Here is a 13664-nt window from a genome sequence, read left to right as displayed (position 1 = left end):
AGATGGGGATTTAAATACCCCACTAACAACCCTAGGTAGATCATCAAGGCAAAAAATCAACAAGGAGATCTGGAACCTCAACTTGATGTCTGATCAAATGGACTTAATAGATACATTCAGAGCACTCCACCAACAACCACAGAATACACATTCTACTCATCACCACATGGAATGTACTCCAAGACCAATCACATCCTTAGACATAAATCAAGAATAAACAAATTCTATAAGATTGAAATACTGCCATGCACCTTCTCAAATCACAGAAGAATAAAAATAAATATCAATACCAACAAAGCTACCCCCAAACCTACAAGGACATGGACACTAAGCAGCATGATGCTGACAAACTTCTGAGTCAACACAACAAATCACAGGAGAAAGTAAAAGATTTCTGGAAACAAATGAAAATAAAGACACAGTTTACCAAAACCATGAAAGCAGTACTGAGAGAGGAGTTAATTTCTTTACGAACACACATCAAGAAAATGAAAAGATCACAAGTTAACAGTTTAACAAATCACGTAAGAGAGCTGGAAAGACAAGACCACCAAAACCCCAACTTCAGCAGAGAAATTCAGATCACAAAAGTAAAAGTCCAAATATAAGACATAGAAGACAATAATATCATTTAAAAAATCAATGAAACAAAAAGCTGGTTCTTTGAAAGTATAAACAAGAAAAAGAGACTGACCAAGAAAAATAGAGAAATTGGTCATGAAAAAGAGAGAAAAAAGCCCAAATAACACAATCAGAAAGGCAAAAGATCAAATCACAATAGATCCTAAAGAAATAGAAAAAATTATCAGAGATTACTATGCACACCTGTTGGGAGCCAGCCAAGGAGGCCCACTGAGCGTTAGGGATCAGGAAGGGTTGTGGACCCCGAGACCCCTAGGATGTGTTTGGGAGCCGTAGACCCCATTTTCCTCCTCCTTTTAGCATACAGCGCAAGTACCTAAAGGAACTCTGCTGATCTAAGCTGAAGGCTCTGTGACTGTGACAGGCATGACTCACTCTAGAAACCCATTGTTACTATTTCCCATAAAACTGTGGTTTTGACTTAGGTATTAGATATAATTCAAATTCAGGTCACATTTGGGAGCCTTTTATACATGATACATGCTTTTTTATAAGATTTAGAAGTATATTTGTAGAACTAGTATATACATTTAGAGAGCTGTTTCCAGCTTTAGATGATTATCTAGGGTTACCAGAAATGGCCCAGCATGAACTTTGGACTGGGCCACGTTCCTAAGGGCCTAGCATCCACTTTGGGCTGGGCTGCATTCTTTTAAACTGGTTCTTTAGTTACAATTAGTGCAGGTTTTTTCTACTTATAATAGAAACTGAATTTATTTTACTCACAGAAAGTATTTTAGAATAGGTCATTGATTGTACATGAGGGAATTATGTTAGTTCAAGCATGATCAAACATGATACTTTAAGGTTTTATAAGAATACAGCTAACGTTAGAAATTTCATTGTTCCCACTTTCTACTAATTGTGATTTTGGCTTTAACACTATTACAGTTTGTATTTGGGTTTATTTTAGAAGCTTTGTTGCTAATGATCAGCCTTATATATCAGGATTAGGAATTAGAAACTTTTATAGAAATTAAGATAGATACATAGGATTTTAGAATAGCCATTTTGTTAAGAGATCATAATTAATTGTTCCTGGAAATGGCCCAGCGTGATCTTTGGACTGGGCCACATTCTTTAGGAAATGGTCTGACCTATAATTAAGAGTTTTTTATAGTACAGGTAAAGTTAGCACAGAGTAGAAAGGTATTAGGATTTAAGTCAGTCATTAGGTGTTGGGTTTGCATAAGTTTTAGAAGTTATTGATTATTATGATTTTATGATGTTAGAATTGTTGTATTGCCTTTGAGGAACATAAACCAAGCATAAGGAACAGGGAGATAACTTTGGGATTGTCTTTCCTCATGCTTGGGAAAATGCCTGGTGGATGGGGGACGCACCTCATCCATCTGGCTTTGCATTCACGTAATAGTCTTGTGATTTGATTGGAATTGTTCTTCCTCATGTTTAAGAAAACACCTGGTGGGTGAGGGGGGATACGCCTCATCCACCTGGCCTTATGTTCATGTGAAAGTCTTGTGATTTAACATGTGAAAATTTGGGATAAAAGACTCACGGCTGATCCCAATAAACATCTTCTGCTCATTTTACTGAACAGTTGTCCACTTTCTTTCTTTCTCTTTCTTCCTCTTTATATCTATGCCTCCATCTTGCTTTCTTTTAATATCTATCTCTACTACAGAATCGGCTTCTGCACTAGACAGAGTCCAGCCTCTTTCCTTCTCCCCCTTTCTCTTTCTTTTTATTTCTCCAGAATAATCGCCGATGCTGCCCCACCTTCCAGGGACCCTCTAAATCTCTTTTGGGGGGCTGGCCCCCCATACACACCTATGTGGAAACAAACCTGAAAACCCAAATGAAATGGAGGAATTTCTAACGTTACACAACCTCCCAAGGTTGAAACAGGAAGAAATTGATACCTTAAAGAGACCAATAACAACCCAAGAAATAGACTCCATCAAAGAAAATTGCTCACAAAAAAAAAAAAAAGCCCTGGACCAGATGACTTCCCAGTGGAGTCCTACAAAACATACAAGGAGGAGTTGATACCAATCCTACTGAAAATATTCCAAGCAATTGAGAAAAATGGAACTCTACCCAAGTCATTTGATGAAACTAACATTTCACTGATATACAAACCAAGTAAAGATCCAACAAAAATAGAGACCTACAGGTTACTATCCCTGATGAACAGAGATGCAAAAATACTCAACAAGATTCTAGTAAATCAAATGCAATAACATGCCTCAAAAATTATCCACCATGACAAGGCAGGCTTAATTTCTGGGCTGATTCAACATCCATAAGCCGATAAATATAATTAAATACATCAAGAGGTATAAAATTAGGGATTGCATGATTATATGCAGAAAAAGCTTTTGATAAAATCTAGCATCACTTTTCGATAAAATCCTTGAACACCTAGGCATTGAGAGAATATACCTAAAAATAGTAGGAAACATCTGCAATAAAACCACAGCCAACATACTGCTAAATGGACAGAAATTAGAAACATTTCCCCTGAAAACCAGAACAACATGAGACTGCCACCTACACCTTTCTTGTTCAAAATAGTGTTGGAAGTCCTAGCTAGAGAAATGAGACAAGAGAAGGAAATCAGGAGTATCTAATAGGGAAAAAGGAGGTTAAGCTATCCCTCTTTGCTGACGATATGATTTTACCTCAAAAAACCAAGAGAATCTCTCAAAAACCTCTTTGCACTGATAAAGAACTTTGACAAAGTCTCAGGTAAAAAATCAAGTGCAAAGACCATATCTTTCTTAAACACCACCAACAAACAGGCATACAAGCAAATAAAAATCACAATCCCATTCAAAATAGCCACAGAAAAATATGAAATATCTCAACATATTCATAACCAGAGAAGTGAAAGACCTTTACACTGAAAACTACAGAACATTGCTCAAATAAATCAAAGAAGATACTAACAAATGGAAAAATATTCTATGCTCATAGATTGGAAGAATCAATATTGTTAAGAAGTCCATCCTATCCAAGGCAAGCAACAGAATTAATGCAATACTCACTAAATTACCAGCATGATTCTTCACAGACCTGGAAACAACAATATAGAAATTCATATAGAATCATAAAAGACCATGAAGCAAAAACAATCCTCAGCAAAAGAAACAAAGCAGGATCTAGCACACTTCCAGACTTTAAACTTTATTATAATGCTACAATAATTAAAACAGCAAGGTTTTGACACAGGAAGAGGCATATAGACCAACAGAACCGAATAATTTCCCATCCAATTCATCTTTGACAAAGCCTCCACCAATCACCACTGGGGAGAAGAGAACCTATTCAGTTAATGGTGCTGGGAAAACTGGCTGCCCACATGCAGAAGATTGAAACAGGATGCCTATCTATCACCATACACAGAAATCATCTCTAAGTGGATCAAAAACCTAAATGTAAAACCTCAAACTATAAGAACCTAAAAAATTAAGGAGAAAACCTTATGGAAATTGGACCAGTGACCAATTTCTCATTAAAATCCAAGTGCCCATGCCATAAGAGATAAGATAGACAAGTGTGACCTCACCAAACTGAAAAGCTTCTGCAAAGCCAAAGAAACAATCAAGAGAGTAGGAATACAGTCCACAGACTGGGAAAAAATATTTGCCAACTGTATGACTGACAAAGACCTAACATCTAGTATCTAAAAGGGACTCAAATACCCTGAAAAGAAAAAAAAAAAGATACAGTCCCATTACAAAGTGGGCAAAAGATATGAATAGACAGTTTTCAAAAGAAGACATATGAACAGCCAACAGATACATGAAAAAAATATTCAGCCTCATTAATCATCAAATAAATTCAAATTAAACTATACTGCGTTACCACCTAACTCCAGTCAAGATGGCCATCAACAATAACTCAAGAAACAACACATGCTGGAGAGGATGAGGCAAAAAGGTAACATTTCTACATGGTTGGTGGGAGTGTAAATTAGTACAATCTTTGAGGAAAATAGTGTGGCAATTCTCAAAAGATCGAAAAATCAATCTACTATATGACTCAGCAATCCCCTTCTGGGAATATACCTGCAGGAAATAAAATCACTCTATAAAAAAGACACCTATACATGCATGTTTATTGCAGCATTATTCACAATAGCACAAACATTTAACCAACTGTGCTGTCCATTGAAAGTAGATTGCATTGAAAAGATGTGCTGCTACATATATACAATGAAATAGTATGCAGCCATAAAGACAGGCAAAATTATGAACTTCATAGCAACTTGTATGGAATTAGTATCTCTAATACTCAGTGATCTTTCACAGAAAAAAAAAAACTGAGTATCACATGTTCTCACTCATAAGTGGACCTTGAACAACTGTTGTAATACTATAAGAAAAGGATTGACAGTAGCAGAAAACTGCAGGGTATGGGGGGGCAGAGAGGTGGGATTGTCAGTAGTGGGAATCTGCCTGGCAATTTGACGGGGAGGGGGGGAAACACCTCATCAACAGGAGTACCTACATAATGAATATTTGTATACCTATCTCTGAATTGTACCCCACAATTTAAAAAAAAAAATTAAAACAAAATTTAAAAATGTAGATCTGGAACCTCAACTCAACACTCGACCAAATGGACTTGACAGACATCTACAGAACACTTCACTCACTACTGTAGAGTATACATTCTACTCATCAGCACATGGAACATACTCCAAGACTGACCACATTCCTGGATATAAATCAAGCAGAAACATATTTCAAAGAAAACAAAATAATAGCAAGCATCTTCTCAGATCCCAGTGGAATAAAAATATTGCATCCAACAAGATCCTCCCAAAACCCACATATCAAGAAACCCAAAAGATTACAAATAAACAGCCTAACATCACACCAAAGGGAGTCAGAAAGTCAAGACCTCCAAAATCCTAACCTCAGCAGAATGAATCAGATCACTAAAATAAAACTGCAGCTGCAGGGCATAAATACAAAAGTGTTATATAAGCAATCAACAAGAAAATAGCTGGTTTTCTAAGAGGATAAATGAGATTGACAAACTCCCTAGCCAGACTGACTAATAAAAAGAGAGAGAAAACACAAAGTAATACTATTAGAAACTCAAAAGATGAAGTTACAACTGACCAGGATGAGATTCAAAAAACATCAGAGAATACTGTGCACATTTGTATCAAAATAAACTTGAAAGCCTATAGGAAATGAAAGATGTTTTGATGTCACACAACCTTCCAAGTTTGAAACAAAAGAAATTGAAACCCTAAACAAACTAATAATCCAAGAAATTGACTTTGTTCTAAGAAATCTACCTAGAAAAAAAGCCCCTGGACCAGGTAGCTTTTCACCTGAATTCTACAAAACATGCAATGATGGACTGATACCAGTCTTATCAAAAGTGTTCTGGGAAACTGAGAAAGATGGAACTAATACCCAAAGTTGGCAAAGATCCAACAAGGAAAGAGAATTACAGGCCAATCTCATTGATCAACATAAATGCAAAAATTCTCAACAAGATACCAGCAATTTAGATGCATTAACGTATCTCAAGAACTATCTACCATAAACATTCAGGCTTCATGCTGGGGATACAGGGCTGGTTCACCATTTGCAAGACCATAAACACAATTCAATATGGTTACAGATGTAAAAACAAGAACCAAATGATTATATAATTAGATGCAGCAAAAGCTTTCAACCAAATCCAGAAACTATTGTTGACAAAAAACTTTGAACACTTAAGCATAGAGGGAACATTGCTTAAAATAGTAAAAGTCAACTATAATAAATCCATATCTAACATATTTCTCAATGGACAGAAGTTAGAAGCATTCCCCCTGAAAACAAGAATAAGACAAGGTTGCTCACTCTACCCCTCCTTTACATAGTGCTGGAAGTCTTTACTAGAGCAATCAGACAACAGAAGGAAATCAGTGGTATTCAAATAGAAAAAGAGGAAATTATCCCTCTTTGCAGGCAATATGATCCTATGCCTTGAAGACGCAAGGGAGTCTGTCTAAAGTCTCCTTGCTTTAGAGGTCAAAAACATCCTTGCACTGATAAATGACTTTGCTAACACTTTAGGGTATGAAATCAACAAGCAAGAGACAGTTGCATTTCTATACTCCAGCAACAAACAGAGAAGCAAATAAAAATTCCAATCCCAGATGGGCTCGGTGGCTCAGCCTGTAATCCCAGCGCTTTGGGAGGCCGAGGTGAGTGGATTACCTGAGCCCGCTGGTTCGAGACCCGCTTGGACAACTTGGTGAGACCTCATCTCTACAATAAATCAAAAAAATTAGCCGGGCATGGTAGCGTGTGCCTGTAGTTCCAGCTACTTGGAAGGCTGAGGCAGAAGGATCTCCGGAGCCCAGCAGGTCGAGGCTGCAGTGATAATCCAACTCAAAAAAAAAAAAAATCCTATTCACAATAGCCATGTAAAATAAAATTCCATGGCATTTTACTAACCAGAGAAGTGCAAGACTTTTCAGCGACTGTTATTTCTTGAGTTATTGATGATGACCATTCTGACTGGAATTAGGTGGTATCTCAGTGTAGTATTAATTTGCATTTATTTGATGACTAGTGAGGCTGACCATTTTTTAATGTATCTATTGGCTGCTCCTATGTTTTCTTTTGAGAACTGTCTATTCGTATCTTTTGTCCACTTTGTAATAGGGCTATTTTTTTGTTTGTTTGTTTTCGGCATGTTTGAGATCCTTGTAGATCCTAGACGTTAGGCTTTTGCCAGACATAGAGCTGGCAAATATGTTTTCCCAGTCTGTGGGCTGTCTCCCTGCTCTCTTGATGGTTTCAATGACTTTGCAAAAGCTTTTCAGTTTGATGAGGTCCCACTTCTCTATCTTATCTCCTATGGCATGGGTACTTGGGGTTTTGATCAGGAATTGGTTGCCATCCAATTTCCACAAGGATGTCTCCTGCATTTTCTAAGGTTCTAATAGTTTGAGGCTTTACATTTAGGTCTCTGATCCATTTAGAGTTGATTTTTGTGTATGGGGGTAGGTAGGGGTCCTGTTTCAATCATCTGCTTGTGGTCAGCCAGTTTTCCCAGCACCATGTATTGAGTAGGTTCTCCTCTCCCCATTCGTTGGTGGTGGAGTCTTTGTCGAAGATGAGTTGGTTGAGAAATTGAGTTTTTGCTTCTGGAATCTCAATTCTATTCAACTGGTCTATATGTCTGTTCTTGTACCAATACCAGACTGTTTTGATTATTGCAGCTTTATAAAAAAGTTTAAGTCTGGAAGTGTGCTACCTCCTGCTTTTTTTTTTCTTCAGAGAATTGTTTTTACTATTCGTGTTCATTTGTATTTCCATATGAATTCCTGTATTGTTGTTTTTAGGTCTGGGAAGAATGTTGCTGGTAATTTCATGGGTATTATATTAAATCTGTAGATTACCTTTGGTAGAATGGACATCTTAACAATGTTGATTACTCCAATCCATGAGCATGAGCATGAAATATTTCTCTACTTGTTTGTGTCATCTTTGATTTATTTGAGCCGTGCTTTGTAGCTTTCATTGTAAAGGTCGTTCACATATCTGGTTAGGAAGATGCCAAGGTATTTCATTTTTTTGTGGCTATTGTAAATGGAATCGTGGTTTTTGTTTGAGTTTCTGTTTGTTTATTATTGGTTTATAGAAATGCAATTGTCTTTTGCACATTTATTTTATACACCGAGACTTTGCCAAAGTCCTTTATCAATGCAAGGAAGTTTTTTTTAACAGACTCCCTTGGGTTTTGAGGTATAGAATCATGTCATCTGCCAAAAGGGATAACTTAATTTCCTCTCTTCCTGTTTGGATAACCCTGATTGCCTTCTCTTCTCTGATTGCTCTAGCTAGGACTTGTAAAACTATGTTGAATAGGAGGGGTGAGAGTGGGCTTCCTTGTTGTTCCAGTTTTCAGGGGAAATGGTTCCAATTTCTGTCTATTTAGCAGTATACTGAGTATAGTTTTCTTATAGATGGCCCTTACTATTTTGAGGTATGTTCCATCTCTGCCTAGGTATTCAAGGGCTTTTATCAAGAAGGGGAACTGGATTTTATCAAAAGTTTTTTCTGCATCTAATGACATACTCATGTTTTTTTTTTTTTAATGCCTGTTGATATATTTAATTACACCTATGATCTTACAAATGTTGAGTCAGTTTTGCATCCCAGGGATGAAGCCTACTTGGTCATTGTGGATGATTTTTGAGATGTGTTGTTGAATCCAGTATGCTAGGATCTTGTTGAGAATTTTAGCATCTATGTTCATCAAGGATATAGGCCTGTAGTTCTCTTTCTTTGTTGGATCTTTACCTGGTTTGCATATCAATGTGATGTTGGGTTCATAAAATGATTTGGTAAGAGTTCCATCTTTCTCAATCACCTGGAATACTTTCAGTAGGATTGGTATCAGTTCCTCCTTGTATGTTGGAAATCCATCTGGTCCAGAGCTTTTTATTTTTTTTTGTAGGTAGTTTTCTTAGGACATAGTTAATTTCCTGGAATGTTATGAGTATATTTAGGGTCTTAATTTCTTCTTGTTTCAACCTGCAGAGGTTGTGTGATGTCAGAAAATCCTCCATATCCTTCAAATTTGTTTCCATACAAGTGTGCATAATAGTCTCTGATAGTCTTTTGTATTTCTTCAGGATCAATTGTGATTTTATCTTTTGTGTTTTTGATTGTGTTTATTTGGGCTTTTTCTTTCTTTTTCCTGGTCAGCCTAGTTGGGGGATCATCAATCTAGTTTATCCTTTCAAAAAACAAGCTCTTTGATTCATTGATTTTTTTGTGTGTGTTATCTTTTGGTCTTCTATGTCCCGGATTTGGGCTTTTATTTTGGTGAGTTGGATTCTTTTGTTGAAGTTAGAGTTTTGGTGGTCTTGCTTTTTCATCTTCTTTAGATGACTTGTTAGGCTGTTAACTTGTGATCTTTCCATTTTCTTTGTGTGTGTGTTTGTAGAAGTAGGAATTGCCCTCTTATTACTGCTTTCATGTCATGCCAGAGGTTTTGATAAGATATTTCTTCATTTTCATTTGTTTCCAGGTATCTTTTAATCTCTGTTTTGATTTCCATGTTTACCCAAGTATTGCTTAGCATTATGCTGCTTAGTGTCCAAGTCTTTGTGGGTTTGGAGGGAACTTTGTTGGTGTTTATATTTATTTTTATTCCATTTTGGTCTGAGAAGGTGCATGGCAGATTTTCAATCTTATGAAATTTGTTTAGGCTTGATTTATGTCCAAAGATGTGGTCGATCTTAGAGTACATTCCATGTGGTGATGAGTAGAATGTATATTCTGTGGTCATTGGTGAAATATTCTGTAGATATCAATTAAGTCCATTTGGTCAAGTGTCACATTGTGGTTCCAGATCTTCTTACTGATTTTTTGTCTCGATTATCTGTCTAGGGTTGTGAGTGGGGTATTAAAGTCTCCAGCTATGATAGTGTTAGAATCAATATCTTTTTAAAGTTTTCCTAGAAGTGGCTTTATAAAAATTGGTGCTCCTATGTTGGGTACATATATGTTTAGAATGGATATTTCTTGTTGAAATATACTATACTCAGTATACTGCTAAATAGACAGAAATTGGAACCATTTCCCCTGAAAACTGGAACAAGACAGGGAAGCCCACTCTCACCCCTCCTGTTATCATTACCTCCTTTTATCATTATATAGTGACCTTCTGTATCTTTTTAAATTTTTGATAACTTAAAGGGTATTTTGTCTGATATTAAGATTGCAACTCCTGCTTTTTTCTGTGTTCTGTTCACTTTAAATTTTGTTTCTCATCCTCTTACTTTGAGTCTGTGAGTTACCTTTCTGGTGAGATAAGTCTCTTGGAGATAATATATTGTTTCCTTATGATATTTTATCCATTTTCCATTCTATGTCTTTTCAGTGATGAGTAAGTTATTCTAGATTGAAATTGTTTATCTTTGAAAATTTTGAAGAATGGGCTCCAAGCTCTCCTAGCCTGAAGTGTTTCTGTAGATAAATCTGCTGCTATTCTAATTGGTCTTCCCCAGCATGTAGTCTGACATTTTCTCTTGATGCCTTTAGGAATTTTTCTTTTATACCTACTTTGTTTAGGAAAATAACTATGTGTCTAGGAGTTGGTCTTCTCATTTGTTGTCTTGCAGGGGCTCACTGAATCTCTTGTGTTTGAATGGTTGCATCACTGGTGAGATAAGGGATGTTTTCTTGTATAATTTCATAGAATTTTTGTTTCAAGGTGGTCTCTGTCTCTCTTTCTGCCTCAGAAAGTCCAATTACTCTTACGGCCGGCCTCTTGAAATATTCGTTCATCTCTTGAAGGTTTTGTTCTGTCTTTTTAAGCTTCTTTTCTAAGTTTTTGACAGTTTGGGTTAGTTTTATATTTTTTGGTCAAGCTCTAAGATTCTTTCTTCTGCTTGGCTAAGTCTGGTTTCCATGCTTATCAGTTTGCTATTTATTTCATTCACAGTTTTCTTTACTGCTCTTATCTCAGTTATCAACTCCTTTTTACTTTCCTCTTGTCTCTCTTCAATTCTTTTTAGTCTCTCTATTAACATCTTGATATATGGTTTTGTAGTTTGAGACCAGTTATTTTGGGAGCTTTTCATTGTTTGCATTCTTAAGTCTGTTTTCTCATTATCTGACCTCCCAGGGATCTGTATGAGACTCATATTCTTCTTTTGGTTTTTCTTCATTTGTGTAGATTTTCCTCCCCCCATTTTTTTCCTCTTCTTGCATTCTGTTTTTCAGGGATGGTGGGGTTGCTTTTATTTCTGTTTGTTCAATCTCCTATTCTTCCTTATGTGGATCCTCTGATTTTGTTCAATTCTGAAGCTGGACTGTGGATTGGGGGCTGTACTTTGTGAAGTTTTGAGATTTAATTGAAGGAGAAGCTGTAATTCAATATCTATCTGCAGATCTCTGTATTCACTGACAGGTGTGTGGTCACCCTGGAACCCACTTCCCCACTGCTTTACAATCTGTCCATGTAGTGTGGGTATAGATTTACTCCCTGAAATTAAAATGAGGTAAGAAATAGGAAAATAATGGGAAAAGAAAGGAGAGTGGCAAGAGGAAGGTGGAGAGAGAGAAGAGTAAGAGGGAAAACAGACCAACATACCAACTAACAAATGAAAAGAGACAATATGACTGAAAAGAGTAAAAAAAAACTAAAACATACAGACAGTCATACTAACAAACAAATCAACAAAAACCCCCCTATTGATGTACTCTTCCCATACACAAACAGGAAGTCTAAGGAAAAAATATCAATAAAATAGCAGAAACGAAGCAAGTATGAAAACATTATCAAAATCAAAAAGTGGAAAATAAAAACTAAAACAAAAAACAAACAAAAATGAGCAAAACAAACAGACAAAAATAAAAGTAAAAACAATAAAAATTAGGAACCAAACTTGCTCTGAGGTCATTCCTGTAAGTCCAACGTCCTTTCAGCTCTGATCTTCAGCTCTCAGTGCAGGTTGATAAGGTTGTTCACAGCTCAGGTCAGATGCTCCAGGCCTACTGTGAAAGAAAGGTAGGTCAGATCTGGACTCATCTGGCTTGCTGCCTGTCAAGTCTGTCAGTCAGATCTGACCTGTGTCTGATCCAGCATGGAGGAGAAGTTTATTTTTCTCCCAGTTTGATGAGATTACCTTAGGTCTCTAGTTTGAGACTGGGCAGAGCTAGGCAGAGCTGGGCTGGGCAATGCAGGTCTCTGCCTGGTCCTGGGACAGAGAAAATGTCTGTGGTCAGCATTTCTTCACTGGGCATGGAGCTCCTCTCTGGCTCTCCCTGATCTTCTCTCTCTACTGATCAGATCTGGGGCTCCAGCTGATTTGATATGACAAGTGATGGTATTGGCCAGGTGCCAGATGACGAGAATCAGCTGAATTCAGTAGGCTTTTCTCAGGAGAGTCCCATGAACAGCCAACAATCTTGTGTGACTGCAATTCCAATCTCAGGAAGGTGGGGGTTTCCAGTCACCTTCAGAGAGGGGCCCCAAGTGCATGAACTTAAGTCTTTCCACAGATGGACTTTCACTCTACCACCAGCTCACACCTACTCACTCAGAGAGTCTTTATGAACACTTGCTTTTGTGGAAATTCTCACAGTCCAGTAGGTCCAGTTGTCATCTTGTCAGCATCCCCTCCTTATTGATTTTTTGTTTCAATGTTCTACCTAGAGTTGTTAATAGGGTATTTAAGTCTACAGTTATGATTGTGTGTGAGTCTATGTCCTTTTTTTAGTTTACTTATAAGTTTATTTATAAAACCTGATGCTCCTGTGTTGGGTGCATATATGTTTAGGATGGCTATATCTTGCTGGTAGAATGAAACTTTCATCATTATGTGGTATCCTTCTGTATCTTTTTTAAGCTTTAATAGCTTGAAGGCTGTTTTATCTGATAGAATTGCTACTCCTGCCTTTTTCTGTTTTCTATTCACCTAAAAGTTCATTTTCTAGCTTGCAATTCTGAGTTTGTAGCTGTCCTTTATAGTAAGATGAGTATATTGGAGGCAGCAGATTGTTAGATATTTGTTTTGATCCAGCTTACCACTCTGAATTTTTTAAGTGGTGCATTTAGTCCATTCGGTTTCAAGCTGACTTTTGAAATGTGAGAATTTATCCCTGTCATAGGGCTTTTAGTGTGCTATTTTGTTTTCTTTTAACTCTTGCATTAATGCATATGTGTGTTTTCATTTTTTCAGGTGCACTGTATGCTCTGTTGACTCTGCTTGTATTCTTGTGAAGTGCATGATTGTCCTTTTTTTCCCTTCTGTGCTCAATACCTTCTTAAGTGTCTTCTGTAGTGCTTGTCTGGGAGCAGCATATTCTTTTAAGAATTGGCTTTCTGGAAAGGATTTTAATTCTCCATCATTGATGAAGCTTAATTTGGCTTGCTAGAAAATTCTTGGCAGAAATTGCTTACTTTTGAGGAAGTTAATAATTGAACTCCAATTCCTTCCAACTTGCAGTGTTTCTGCTGATAAGTCTGGTGCTATTTTGATGAGTCTTGCTAAAGGTAGCGAGAGAGAAAGTCTAACCTTT

Source organism: Carlito syrichta, unplaced genomic scaffold, assembly GCF_000164805.1.
Source record: "Carlito syrichta isolate Samal-C Ts95f unplaced genomic scaffold, Tarsius_syrichta-2.0.1 Scaffold306863, whole genome shotgun sequence".
In the NCBI taxonomy this organism is placed as follows: domain Eukaryota; kingdom Metazoa; phylum Chordata; class Mammalia; order Primates; family Tarsiidae; genus Carlito; species Carlito syrichta.
This window is presented reverse-complemented; position numbering follows the sequence as displayed.